General features: G+C 37.2%; 1 protein-coding gene across 12 annotated transcripts in view; it reads left to right on the forward strand.

The window, feature by feature from the left end:
• Positions 1–15,878, forward strand: part of ARB2A (ARB2 cotranscriptional regulator A) — a 414,663-nt gene that overhangs the window by 258,577 nt on the left and 140,208 nt on the right. The window lies entirely within an intron of this gene.

The raw sequence follows: 15,878 nt of genomic DNA on the forward strand, positions 1-15,878 counted from the left end.
TACTTTTGCTTTGTGGCACCCCAAATTGTTTTCCACTGAGTGGGTATTTTAATGAGAAATTATTAAAAATTTTTCAAAGAGAAGTGGACATTTGCATTATACTAGGTTGATTTTTTCTGTTTTAGTTTTCCAAAGTGATTTCTTGATAGTGTTTATTGAATAACATATACGTTTAAATATATTAAGCATGGCCAGTTTTATATAATTTCTTAGAAAAAAACTTTCAAGGTTAATACATGGTTCATAGAAATGTTGTCTGTTATTTTTCATACAAGTATTTTTCTTTTTCTAATTTATTTCTGCATAACATCATAAGAGCATTAGCTAATTTAGGTTCATCTCTGGTCTTTAGTAATAGATCTGTCACTTACTAAGAATAGGTACCACCTAGTTAGACCTTATCAGTTTATAAACAAAACACTGATTAATCAATATGGGGCAACTTTTGTTATAGTCAACATTTTATAATTTGAAATGTTATTTTCCTGGGACTCACCATCTACAAGCAGTCAGATGCCAGCCCATTTATAATAGGTTTTTCTCCTCCTAGCAGGACGTTGCTTTTGGCTATAAAAAGTTAATTTCAGATCCTGATATACTTGCATTAATTTTTGAGACGTTGGCTGGGTGTAGTACAGCAAAGAATAACATGAACATCACACCACTGTGCTGTAGCTAATCGTTTATTACCTCAAGCCAGAGAAGCAGTGTTAATGTGAAGGCTGCAGTGTGTCTATGGAAAAGATGGAAACTGACAGAAAGAGTCTTGGAGGCGGCTTCCTAATGGTCTTGAAAGAAGACCATAACACGGAGAGGGGAAAACAATAGCAACACTATCTGAAGGAATATGTTTCAATACTTACAGTACTGGACATCTTTGGATTTTTTTTATGATAATAAATTATTATCTTGAATAACAGACCCCATCTTCTCTCCAAACGTCTTTGCTTCAGAATAGGAAAGCTTATTGTAATATTATCTTTTCAGAACCATAAGTGTTCTCTAAAAAACATATGACTGAGATGTTCATCAGCTGGGATGTTTGCTGTAATTCACCAATAAATTTGAATAATTTGACATAATTTCTGACAAAGATGAATCTCTCCACATTCATTTCCATAGTAAGGCAGTGTCTACATGAAGAAACCAGTTTGACTGACTCTACCTGCCAAATCGATCAGAAAAAGAACAAAACAACAGCCATTTAGTCCACAGAATTAAAGCAGTTTATGTGTACAAACCACCTTGGTGGCCTGTCAACCCCAAAACTTGCATAATAGCATGTCACTTTGAAGCCAGTAGTATTACAAGGACGCAAAGCATAGGGCACATCATCAAGGAACTAATGGCACATGTGCTGTTAGGTAGTACACAGTAGTATGGAGTAAAAACAGTTATAGCTGAGGTTATCCCATGTCTGTTAAAACTGAAGGTGACAGCTAAGTCATTTCACCTGTTTTCTCATCTATACAAAAAGGACTTGGACTAGATAATTTCTAATGTCCCTGACAACTTTTCATTCTTTTCTTCTATGTTATAGGTAGAACCATGTCAGTATTAGTTAATATTTAAACTGGTTTCAGTAAACCATGATGCTACTTGTAAATTCATTCTTTTATATAAAAGACCATAGGAGATATAATTATATTGCGTTCATGACTATTATAATGTAAGTTTTAAGGCATTAGGATCTAACTCAGCCTCTCCCACAGAAACAAAAAGTGGCATCAATATCAAATTAATTTCTAGAAACATTTAATTCAAGTACTGGAAAATTCGGCAATGAGTTTATTGCCCTTTCTGTCTGAGGAGGAAAGAGACTAATAGATCATAGTACATGCTGGTGGTTGTGTGGGAAGAGGCAGACTTAGGGAAGCTTTGCTTTTTCTGACAACTTAGTGACAGAAAGTAGTACGGTAGATTTCATCATGACACCCACAGTAAGGAGTGGCAGGTTGGGTTCTTGTGAGAGCAGGTTAGGATCAGAACTTGGAAGTTCAACATTTGTTCCTCATTCCTGTGCATTGCCTTTTTTTGTGCTCTGCCTGTGGTAGTATCTCCGTTTCCCCCCCTCTTATTACATTCCTGATTATAATCTTCCCTACAAGGAGTCATTTTGTTTCTTTTTCACTCAAGCTTTCTTCTTATAACTTCTCTTGAATGTCATTCACTCTCCTCCCTTCAGATGCATTGATGTTTTGTTGATATTTGACCTCCATTCTTTCATACATATATGCCTAGAAGAACAACATCAAAGTTATCTACCCATTTACCACTTCCCTTTTGCCTTACCTCTTCAGTAAAGGTTTCCTGAAAGCATCTTTATTGTTCTCCGATTTCTGCACCATGTCTATTTCACTTATAATTTCATTAGATAAAATCTGTGTGTGATTCTGTTTTGTATATTGCCTTTTATATTATTAACACTCAGGAAAATAGTGTAAAAATTTCAGTCTGCAGTGCTGTCAATCTGTCACCTTTCATGCGGTACTTGAAAATTCCAAAAATGTAAATGAAGTAATTAACCTGATATGAAACAATGACATATAATTGACTTTCTAAATTAGTGAACTACTGACTCTTTTTTATATCTTTGCCATTTTATAGGATTTCATATTGGCTAAATTGGCTACTTAACAAAAGGTGTGATATAACAAAAATTCTGCTTCCTACCGTAATAAATACTGATGCTTATTAAACGTCCTGTACTGTGCTGCCTAAGTATATTTATTTTAGATTCGTGCTGTTGAATTATTTCATACTCATGAAACTGAGGCAATATTTAATGATAGTGGAATATAGACCCTAAATCATTGACTCAACTAGTGGAATAACCCCCAAAGAAGTGCTAATGAACAGACACATAAAGGAAAATGAAATTTTAAAAAATAGCCTAGAGAATAATTCTCCTTCACTCACACGTAAACCCTTCCTCAATGTAAATTTTTCAACGCCATCTTGCATCAGAGCTATCATCAGATGTCTAAATGATAGGTTTCAGGGTTCTCCTCTTCCTGTTAGTGATCTGAAGTGCTACTCCAGTGTTTTCCATTACGGTGGATATTGATAAAGAACACTTAGTGTATGGTGACTGTTGTTTATGGCTCACAAGTATATGAACTCAGAAGTGCTACGTGTAGTATATGTACATGTTTTCTATCTGTGAAATGAAGAATACAGCCATATACATAGAGGTCAATAGCTACTTTCATTCCAGCCCCATTTTTTCTTCCACCTAATGTTTATATAGTTTTGTGCAGTAAATACAATCCTAAAAAGTCCTATCTCAAATGAACATATTTCAAACCATTTACTCCTACAGACTTTCGTTATTATTTCAGAAATGTGAGATGTGCTTTTGTAAGAAAAATGACTCCAACACATAATCAGAATCATATTTAAAAATCCCAACTTAAAGGATTGTCCTACATTTGTTGGTCAGTAGACCGTGCATTTAAACAGCCTTTTCAAGTAATTAGTTGAAGAGAAATTTCTTTCAGCGACAGTATTCTCCTGAATGTTTAAGCAGCACACAAGCTCCAGGTATTTAGCATAAGTTCCTAGGTAAGAGAGCCATCTGGATATCCTTGTTCAAATATTTTCAAACAATGTGGGAAGCCTGTGACTTATACTTATTATAATGATGTCACTTTCCTATTAAAAATGGGTGTCGGGGCTGGCCCGGTGGCGCAAGCGGTTAAGTGCGTGCGTTCCACGGCAGCGGCCCGGGCTTCGCTGGTTCGGATCCCGGGCATGCACCGCCGCACCACTTGTCAAGCCATGCTGTGGCAGCGTCCCATATAAAGTGGAGGAAGATGGGCATGGATGTTAGCCCAGGGTCAGTCTTCCTCAGCAAAAAGAGGAGGATTGGCAGATGTTAGCTTAGGGCCAATCTTCCTCAAAAAAAAAAAAAAACCTCTCCCCAGTGTTTGGCAACTCTAATAACCCACAATTGATTAATACGTCCTGTTTTAAGAACATTTAGGTGGTCTTGCCTTACTTTATCAATGGGTCAATGCCTACATCAGAATCTAAAAGTAGGGACCCTCCTGTTCAATATATGCAAATTAGGTCAATGCCACACCATTTTTGCATAAACCTGATCCTACATTTGAAGAAATATGATCAAAGAAGATTACCCTGTATTTCTAAAGACAAAAACTGAGAAACATCTGAGGGATAGAGTAACTAAGATCTGGATAAGAATCAAAATCTCAAATGTCTTTAGTCCCAAAATTTATATAGCACAGTGTTTATTTTCTTTATATCATCAGGAGTAAAAGCTGAGATTTGGAAAGCTAACCTAGCTACGTTTACAGTGAAACCGCTCTGTCCATGCCCACCCTTCCTTTTCGCCCACCAACACCACCAGGTTTGAGTTTATCACGGCAAACACTAAATAGTGATGACTGCATACTTTATGTGAAGTTTGGAGTTATTTTATACCCTGATGCATTCAGGTTTGAAATCATAAATATACCTTGCTTTATCTGATGTATAAATTTCATTTGAAATTTAGAAAATCAAATCATTTCCCAGTAGATTTATAGCATAATTTTTGAAATTTGTGATTTTGACTTCTTCATGCTTTTCAATAGTCAGTGCTTCTTCATCTTTTAACTTTGTGTTTTTCCCTTTATAATCTTTAGTTGGGGGATAATTCAAAATTTAATGGGGTAGATAATATGACATTAGATTATGAGAGACCTGAAGTCTAAGATAAATTTACTTGATCTGATAGATATTAGTGAGTTGAATCATAATGCAATCTTGAGTACATGAGTACAGCAGTAGAGTGCTAGGCAGATTGGAAGGATGATTTAAGTTTGAATCGACAGTAGGTTAATGCTTAATTTCAGTTATGTCCTGTGGTGGACATTATGATACACAGCCCCGTCGCTCCTTCAATAAAGGACCTGTTGCCCCAGTTCTTGGAAGTGCTTTTAGTAGACTGCCTTCAGCTGTCAGCCCCTCAGGGATTGCCTTGGCTGCTGTGGGTCCCATATTCAAAGACAGAACAGTGTGGGAGATTAAAGGCCAAGCCATCTGGGCCCAACTTGGGATGACTCTGAAAGCTCCTTCTAGGTCCAGAGCTCCCCCGGGGTTGTGCAAGTGTATTGTTGGACTTGTGTCTCACCTTTACCTCTCCCTGCCCATTCCTGCTTTGTTCCCCTCCCTTCCTTAGATGTTGATCCTAAGGGCACTCCTTTGTAAACATCCTGCTAAAGTCCATCTCAGAGTCTGTTTCCTGGGGGTACCCAACCCACAATATGGTCTATTTCTAAATACACCAAACAAGACATCCCTTTAACTTCCTAACCATCACTTTCCCTGATCTATTCCATTTCTGTAAATAGCACCTCCATTCATTCCACAAATGATTTTTGAGCATCTATTATGTGCCAGTCATTGTGCAGGGAATGAGGATGTGGAATTGACTTGGCAACTATGGTCCTGCCCTCCTGGAGCCTACATTTCAGTGGGAAAGAAAGACAGTGAACAAATCATTACCAGTATAGTAAATATTTTAGAAGGGAAAATGGAGGTTATTATATACAGATAGCCATGGTGTATAGACATGGTATTTGGAGTTAAAAGATCTAGCTATGCCACTTACAACTATGTGAATGTGGGCAAATCACTTACTTTCTCTAAGCATCAGTTTCCTCATCTATAAAACAGGTACATAATCCCTCAACTATCAATCTACTTAAAAAGAAATTGTGAGGCCTGCCTGGTGGATAGTGGCTAAGTTTACACACTCCACTTTGGCAGCCTTGGGTTCGCGGGTTCAGATCCCAGGCACAGACCTACGCACTGCTTATCAAGCCATGCTGTGGCAGCCGTCCCACATATAAAAAGTAGAGGAAGATAGGCACAGATGTTAGCCCAGGGCCAATCTTCCTCAGCAAAAAGAGAAGGATTGGCAACAGATGTTAGTTCAGGGCTATTCTTCCTCACCAAAACAAAAAAGAAATTGTTCTGGACTGGCCCTCTGGCCTGGTGGTTGGGTTTGGCGGTGGGTTTTGGGTTTGGTGCTCTGCTTTGGTGGCCCGGATTCATAGGTTCAGATCCTGGGCACAGACCTACACCAATTGTCAGCCATGTTGTGGCAGCAACCCACATACAAAGTAGAGAAAGACTGGCATGGATGTTAGCTCAGCGCAAATCTTCCTCAAGCAAAAGGAGGAGGATTGGCAACAGATGTTGGCTCAGGGTGAGTCTTCCTCAGCAAAAGAAAAAAAAAGAGATTGTTCTATCTAGTGAGATAATCTATATATAAATACTCAGAATGTTAAGGATCTCTACAGAACTTATCTGAACCTGCCTTCCTTCCTAAATTGTGAGTTCTTCCAGAAGGTCAGAAACAACATCTTCCTCAACTCTGTAGTAATGATGTATTACCTAGAACAGTTGATAAATTAGAATATTGTTTTCCCTGTTTATGCCAGGTAACAGAGTATATAGTCTTTAAAATATGTTGAAAACAATACAGGTTAATTGGAACCAGAATTTTTTATAAAAATATTATTAAATTTGTAGAATAATTATTAAAATTATTTTATTTTAATTTATTTAATTTTATTTTAATAATTTAAACAAATTATTAAATTTGTAGAACAAATTCAATAGTTACTATTGAAAACTATAGTAAAATTTCAAATACACCAAATATCTATGTGGAAATTCAGTGTAAAGGTTTCTTTTCCCTAGCTGTAGTGAGGTATAATTGACAACTGAAAATTGTATATATTTAAGGTATGTACAACCTGATGACCCCAATATCTGTATACATTGTGAAATATTCACCACAGCCAAGCCAATCAACATATCCATCACTTCACACCTAATATAAAGGCTTTTAAGAGAAATTTGTTAAATAACATAATACTCTGGTTATCTACTATATATCTTTGTGGCAGGAAATCTTATCCCTTTACCTTTCTTTTTCCCAGACCAAAAGAAAATGGTATGCTTTAAAACTTAAGTACAGTCATGTGCCGTATAACAATCCTTTGGTCAACGATGGGCCTCAGATACGGCAGTGGTCCCATAAGATTAGTACCATATAGCCTAGGTGTGTAGTAGCCTATACTGTCTAGGTTTGTGTAAGCACACTCTATGATGTTCACACAGCGACAAAATCGCCTAATGACGTATTTCTTAGATGTATTCTTGTCATTAAGAGACGCATGACTGTATATTAACACTTTCCCAGCTGAATGTGTATGCCTGCCCCTGCTGAACCTAGTGAGGTCTTTGCCACTAAGTTTTTAAGCTGTTAAATGATTGACAAATTCTCTCTCTCTCTCTCTCTATATATATATACACACCACAGTGTATATACCAATTAATAAAGGCTCATAAGTGATTTTTAAACTGAGTATTGTGAACATGCTTACTATTTATTTACATCAGAAACATTTCTTGCTATATAGTACATTTATAAACTTTTAATAAGTTTTCTCGTTTTTGCATCTAAGATTGTATATTGTTACCATTTAAACCTCTCCTTTGCTAAGCCTGCCTTAGTTTTTTGGACTGGCAATATTTAGTCCTTACTTATACTTTTATAATATATCCACTTCATATATATCCATTGTAATTTTCAAATCTGTGTTTTATAATATCCTGTGTACTCTTATAACATTACATAATAAAACATTTTAATCGAATAAGTCACCTTGATGAACCCTTACACTGTTTTCTTAATATGTGACCTCTTTTATTTTTTTCCATGCATTTAGCTTGCTGTTTTCTTGATTGGTAGAGTAAGTTTTTCAAACTGTTGCCTTTTTTCTCACATCATGTGTTTTTGTAAAGCACTAGTCTTTCCCAACTCCCACTTGTCAATCACTTAATATTTGGGGGGTTTTTTTCTTTTCTTTTTTCTTTTAAACCTACCTTACACATGCTTTTTTGTTGTTGAAGGAGCCTGCACGTGGCAGCATGGTCTAGGCCGGAAAAGAAAAGGAAGTTATTACTGCTCTCTTCTGGCCGCCTGCAATAATAAATCATAACTTGCCATTCCCTAACTGGTGGCTGGAGACTTATCTTCATAAATGCATGTGACCCAAGAAGTTTCAGTTTACATACCCCATCCCTTGGGGTTCTTGCCTGTGGAGAGCCTTTTCCTTCCTGAAATTAGACAAAGGTTGTAAGACTTGAAGCTAGGGCTTCAAAGCACAGGAAAAGAGAATGTTGTCTTATCCTGTTGCTACAGTGGAGCTCCAGCTGGCCGTGTTTACCTACCCAGGGTGTGAGGCTGCGTGTCCATCTGTGAGGGGCTCAGCACAACGCTAAGGTTTGCCCTTAAGTTTTGAACTTAGGAACCTTTGGAAATATTTCTTTTTCCTACATGGTTATTTTTATAGTGACAACTATATAGGTTTTGAGTATATGCTTAAAGTGCTAAGCGTTGAGCACAGTGAAACTATAAGATTTACCCATTTGCTAGAGTAACATTTAACTTCTGTGTTATACTTATACATACAGTGACCATATAATTTACCCTCCAATCCAGAACACTTTTAACAGTGAAAGGGGGCACTATTAATAATTATGCCAGGTCAATAGGCATAAACCAAGACTGTCCTGGGCTAACAGGAAGTATGGTTATCCTATTTATACCTAATTATTTCCTTTGAAAACATTTAAGGAAGCCCAAATCGCTTTACATAATCAAGGAGGAGGTGGTGGGGGTGGGTGTAGTAGTTGTATGACACTTCATAACTGCTACCCTGTCAGTGCAAATGTTAATGTCACTGGAGAGTACATAGATACTATAGCAACAGGAAAGATACATTTTAGAAATTAGAAATGAATGTCAAGGTAATAATAATAGTAGCTGATAGTATTGATTGCTTACATGCCTTATCTCATACCCTTCAGCAATACTATGAGGTGACTGCTGTTATTCCCGTTTTTGTATTCTTATAATGATTAACCAAAAATAAAAATTTAAGGACATCTAATTCCAAAGCCTATGCATGCTTTTAACTATAACACTATACTGCCTTCCTCTGGACATACTTCATATCTCTGTGATTATCTTTTTAAAAATATAGTCACTCTATGTAGAAAACAAAGCTGTAAGGGGACTCTCTTTCTGCTAGCTTGGCACTGCTAAGCCATGGCTCCATGCTTTGTTGCTGGTCCAAGTAATTCTGTAAGGGTTCACTGGTGTCAGGAAAGTGGAGTTGCCACAGTATGGCTTCAACAGTTCTGCTTTAATTTTCAAGTGCATGGTGCTATTATTGGCCTAGTATTCTGATTACAGGATTTTAAACAGACATAATAATCAGCTCTTTCTACTCCTCGGCTGGGTGGTTTTAGAATTATTGAACCACATACTCTAAAGAAAAAGCAGCCCTTCATAACTTTTTTTCCTTTAAGGATCTATGGCTTTTTAAAAAATAATATTTGTCATTAAACACATTCTAGGTTAAGCTTCTGTTACCTTCTACATTGAGAAAGGAGAATGCACTAGTTTACACAAAGGGAGTAGTTTGCATTGTGTGTTTTTGTGGGATCATCTATTATAATTGTGTACTGTGTGCTAGGTTCTCTGCTAGTTGCTTTATATTTAGTTCATTTCATCTCACAGTAACTCTATGACTTAGGTGTATTTATCATCTCCCTTTTACTGGTGATGAAATTGAGATGCAGAAAGAGTTGAAATAATTCACTCAAGGTATCATTACCAGAAGTGGCAGAACAGAGATTTGAACCCGGGGAATCAGACTCCAAAGTCCTTGAAGCTAACTACCACACTCCTTACAAAGACTGCTTACTTGAAAGCTTCTACTTTCAAAAAAAAATAGTAGTGAATGCAGATGAGAAGTGTGAACTGTGAGTAGCATGTGAGAGCTGAATGTCATACTTGTCTGAATTTCCTGCTGGGCAGTTTAGTCTTCATATTTCATCTACTTAAGTGTGTGTATTTCATTGTAATCACTAGAGGTGCTTCAAGAGCCTTGGGTGACAGAACCAAGGTTTTAATGTTGCAGCAAAGATGATATTTATTCTCTGAGTAGCATGCTATTGTGCTATTGGGATTGACTTGTACAAAAGAATCTTCAGGAAGACATTGACAGAAAAGACTCTGCCTAACCCAATGTCGGCTAATTAGTCATCTTGGCCCAGGGCACATTTTTAACCTGGTGGGCTTGATAGCACGCAAGGCAGTGTGCCATATGCCAGGGGATATAAAGGCAGACATGTAAAGTAATGGGAGAGGTTTGTGGTGAAATACCATAGTTTATCAAACCACATCAAGACTACACTGAAGTAGAAACACTGAGTGTAATTATAATCCGCATGATGAAAATGTGAAGAGGTACCAGTTTTTCATACTTTTCAAACCTTTGAAACAACTTAATCTGAAATCTTAACTCAAGGAGCTCTAGAGGGAGCTAATCTATTTATATACATATATATTTTTAAAAAGACATCTCAAACCTCAACCGTGCTATTAACCAGAGTGATGATTCATTCACGCTCACACAGTAGTAATGATCCTCAGATTTATAAACGTACAATAGTGTCAGATCCTAATCTGAAGGAAACATGCGTTATTTGATTTTCTTTCAGAATATGCTTTCCTGTACAAGTGATTCACATGCTGTACCCCTCACAGTGCATATGTGTAACACATGTCAGAATTTCACAAGAAGGTGATGGCTTTTGCTGATGAAAGGCTTTAAAACATTTCCTTCAAAAGCATGTTTAAAACATATCATACATGCAAGAAATGGACCTGCAAGCACATATATACATCCCTGCCCCCAGCCCACACTGGCCTGTTTCAGGAGGTCCTCTTGGACTTTAAAATATAAGACATATTTATTCTGAGTTGCCATGACTGCTGTTCCACAAATATGGGAAAATGAAATTATCCATTTCTTCTTTTAGATTAGGGTGAAGACACCCCAGTTCAGAGTTCACTTCTTCCTTAGGTTGGTTCAATACCTAGTATTGGGTTGGATTCATAATTTCCAAAACCCAGGGCCCTGGACTAGAGATATGAAACTACTTCCAAAGACTTCCTGGCAGAGCACCCCTGTAACATCAACATCTCACTGCCTTCAGAAGCCTATCTTTTTTTTTTTTTTTTTTAAAGATTTTATTTATTTATTTATTTTCCCCCCAAAGCCCCAGTAGATAGTTGTATGTCATAGCTGCACATCCTTCTAGTTGATGTATGTGGGACGCGGCCTCAGCATGGCCGGAGAAGCGGTACATTGGTGCGCGCCAGGGATCCGAACCCGGGCCGCCAGCAGCGGAGCACGCGCACTTAACCGCTAAGCCACGGGGCCGGCCCAGAAGCCTATCTTTTAAGCTAAGACAAATGGACAGCAATGTTTTTATTTAATTTAGTGGAAGTAAAAGAGTCTTTGTGTTTTCCTTTGCTAAAAGTAGCTCATGGTAGAGTTCTGGAAGAAATGAAACCCAAGGAAAAGTTACAACAGCTTGTAGGTACAAAAAGGGAATTAAGGAACTTTTAGGGTGACATGAAGTGTTTGCATTTGGCCAGGTACTTGTGAAGGTCATAGGCAGGTACAGCATTTGAGGACCTTGGAGAAAGCATGGTGAGATAGGTTAGGTAGACAGAAAAGGTCTACGTGGTTTCTGGGGAGAGATGGAGCCGCCCTGTGGAAGGGCCAGAGTGCACATGGAGAGGAGATCCAGGCCCTCGCATGCCGCCCCTCTGGTCCTCTGATCTTCATCCCGCCAAATACTTTTACACTCTGATAAGCTCTCCTATCTTGCTACAGTTCCTTCATGTTTAAAATCTTACTCTTACTCTGGAATGAAAAAAAATAATAGAAGGGTTTTTTTTTGCCTCTCAATTTCAACCTCATCAAAAATTTTAATAAGATGAGCCAGCATACAGATGGTATATGTTTTAATCTGTTCAAAGTACTTGATATTTATTGGGTTAGTTAAGCTTTTGTCAGACTGGGAACATACAATACAGTAAAGGAAAGAACAGACTAATTGTGATTAATTTAAGGTGGGAGGAGTATGAATAGATACATGGATAGAATTAAGAAGGGGAAACAAAAATATCAGGTGATAGCATCAAATATTTGGTGTTAATTCTCAAATCATCAATATGATTTATAGAAATATCTAATTTTCCCTCTTATCTGAGACATCATTTATTTTAGAACTGTAATAATAATTTTTAAATACTATTGATAGTCTGTTTTTGCTCATGGCTATTTCTATCTTGGCATGATTTTTAGCATTTCAACACTCCTTACGGATCTGGAACTCTTTTTTTTTTTTTTTTTTTTGTGATTTGTTGGAAATGTCCAAGTCAGTGAAATACTGTATATGTGAAAAAGGAATTAATCAATTGAGTTCATTTATGTAAGAGTATTATGATATATTACTGAGAAATAGCCCCCATGTGATACAAATGAAAGAACACAGAACCTCAAGTCATGGTCAAGTCAGAGTCATGTCACTTTGTATCTGTGTGGCCATTAACCAGTTTCTCAGCCTCAGTTTCCTCCTCCACAAATGGGAAAAATGATATGTTTTGCATGGATTTCAATATTGTTTCAGAATAAAATGAGAATAAATATGTATTCATTTTGAAATTTGTGGAGTGCTACTCAGATATAAATAAATATTATATACACACAAATAAAAACTATATTTTAATTGTAACTTTACCACACGTAACCTATTAAGCCATGGAACTTTAGGATGTGGATGTCTGGGGAATCAAATTCTTTTTGTCACTTTTATCCAACTAAAGACATTATAACAAAAATGGAATGCCATCCTTTCTTTTTGAAAGATTGGTATAGGTGTTAAATTGATCTTAAGTGTAATTGTTTGAAGGGATCACTTAGCAGGTACTTCTTAGTTCATTCAAGTATACATGGAGACATTGAGATCAGAGGGTCTCATCATTTGTGGAGACTAAAATCTCTTGAAGAATCTAATAAAAGCTAAGGATCCTCTTCCAGATATCACCTACAAACAGAATTTTGAAAGGAATTGCAAAGGTGTTCATATCCGTAGATCCTAATAAAAACCACATCTCCACCTCAGATTGACATATGTAGGACTTTGGTGATATGATTTCTTCCCTTTCAGATTTCTGGGTTTACCAGACTATTGTGGTCTTCTATTATAGACTATTATAGAAGTCGTTTTCCTGCCCAGCTGTGCCTCCACTCATCCTTACTTTAGCTATATTCCATCTAAGGTCTGTCTCTTAAACAATCTTGATTCCTGTGTTCAGTCTACCCCCACCATTGCCGCTCTCCAGCATGTTTCATCAGTGCTCATTCCCAGAGAGGGAGGGAAAAGGGGTTATGAACCAAGCTAACAAATGCAAGAAGCAGAGGCTTTGGACAGAAATGGTAGTTGTTTGTAGTTCCAATGCTACCAGATTAGGTTGCAGCAAGGCTGAAACAGAGGTAAATAGTCTGAAAAACTAAACTGTTAAGATTTTCACCGATTTACAATTCTACTAATCCTGAACAGTCAAATATTTGAAATTCTTTGCTACTGGGTTCATTTGTAAGCAGCTCTTCATTGAGATCCATACCTCTAGTAATATAATATGAAAGTGATGTTTAAACTGTAGAGGACTATAGCAGTGTAAGGGAGTATCATGCTGGATTATAAAGTGATTTGATGTGATGTGAAGATGTATATTGTTACTTCCATTGTGTGAAATGTCAGTCAGATGGACAAACAGACCAAAGCTTTTTTTCTCTGATAGTATCTAACAACTGTATTTTTTTCCAGGTTTGTAGAATTTTAAAACCCAGATTTTCTACTTTTGCTCTAAATCCTCAGCCTATGAAGTCTTAACTTTGTATTGTTTCACAAATGGCCCTCAATATTTAGTGTCTTCAGACACCACCATCTTAAATAAGTCAGCATATGTTGAACAACAACCACAACAAAATCCAGGGCAAATGTTTTAAAATGCAGACATTCTTAGAACACCAGAAGAGCATGTTCTTATTTTGTAACTTCGGCAACAATCACTCTAGATCTCTAAAAGTGTTACTATTTAGAAGATGAGAATAAGGGCACATAAGTTCTTCATGGGCCAGGTGGATTCACTATTGTGGAATTTGAGGTTTTATTATGTAATGTAGATTTAAATTTTTATATTCTAGTGCCAACGTGATCCAATGAGAATCTATTTTTAAAACAAAATCTGGAAGGTAGCAAACTACTTAATAATGAATGGGAAGTATTGGAGTATTATCTTATGCTTTAAAACATATTATTGGTACTTCAAGGTGAATTTTTGTAGTAATATTGTGATGTTGATAACCAACATTGACTTTTAAGATTTCCACATTATATAAGCAGAAAACATGGGGTACAAAGATTTAAGGTGTGGAAATGCTGCTGAGGCAGCATTAACAGTGAATTAGATTCCCATTAGGTAGTGTTCAGTGAAAGGGGATGTGCATATGCGGGAATTACAGAAATTTAAAAGAGAGAGAGACACTTTTAGTTCCAAATGCCAACAGGCATCATTTGGTATCAGAAACATGGCTTGCAGTGTTCACTGTATGAGCTTTCATCACCATTCAGAATTCTCTCTTTTTTTTAACTGCAGTAATATATTTTTGATAGACAATTCATAGAAATTAATAGGAAATTAATTTCTAGCAAATGATAGGGGCGGCCCCGTGGCTTAGCGGTTAAGTGTGCATGCTCCGCTGCTGGCGGCCGGGGTTCGGATCCCGGGCGCACACCAACGCACGGCTTCTCCGGCCATGCTGAGGCCACGTCCCACATACAGCAACTAGAAGGATGTGCAGCTATGACATACAGCTGTCTACTGGGGCTCTGGGGGAAAAAATAAGCAAATAAAATTATAAAAAAAAAATAGCAAATGATACAGAAATTTCTCTTTTTTAGAGGGAGAAAAGACAGTTGATACAAAGAAATAGTGAGAGCATGGCTATGAAATTCAAGGCTACTATTTTTTTTTTTTTTAATTTTTTATTTATTTATTTTTTTCCCCCAAAGCCCCAGTAGATAGTTGTATGTCATAGTTGCACAGCCTTCTAGTTGCTGTATGTGGGACGTGGCCTCAGCATGGCCAGAGAAGCAGTGCGTCGGTGCGCGCCCGGGATCCGAACCCGGGCCGCCAGCAGCGGAGCGTGCGCACTTAACCGCTAAGCCATGGGGCCGGCCCCTCAAGGCTACTATTTTTTTAACAGTAATTTTTTATTGTTTTATTACATCTGTTGTGTCAAACTAGAGTCACTCACTAGTGTTAGTAGATTAAAACCTTTTATGATTCTTTTGATGTACAACTGTTATTTTTCAGTTTCTTCATCTTGCAGACCAGTAACGAATTCTTCAGTTTCTTCAGACCAGGCAGCTCTTTTTTAAATTTTAGAACCATTTAATTTTATAGAACTAACACTCTGTAGAAAGAAGTTAAAATGTAATCATTTGTCGATATAAAGAAATATATTAGAAAGCAAAATGATATTGATAGGCTTTGAAGAGAAAGATCTTTGTGGGCATTTAAAACAGCAAGGAGTCAGAAGGCCATGGCTAAATTGGAGAAGTCAAAGCAAGATATCTTTCTTTACTGATGTGCCATCTACTGAAAATTAGTAGACGTTCGTCCTAAGTATCTAACGGTGAACCCCGGGTGCTACCCTCCCTGAAGCACTGACATAGGAAGTGGTGGAGGAATCTCCTCAGGGATTCCTCCTCTTTTCCTCTGTGATCCCTTTAATCCTTGAATTGTCAAACCACATGGAAAATAATAGAGCTGCATAGTTCTGAGACTTAAGTGGCATTATCTTTTTAAAAGAAAATATTAGGTCTTTTCACATCTCTGGACAAGAATAGGGCATGTGTTCAGT

This window comes from Ceratotherium simum, chromosome 4, assembly GCF_057802395.1.
Source record: "Ceratotherium simum simum isolate JZ-2026a chromosome 4, ASM5780239v1, whole genome shotgun sequence".
NCBI classification, from domain to species: Eukaryota; Metazoa; Chordata; class Mammalia; order Perissodactyla; family Rhinocerotidae; genus Ceratotherium; species Ceratotherium simum.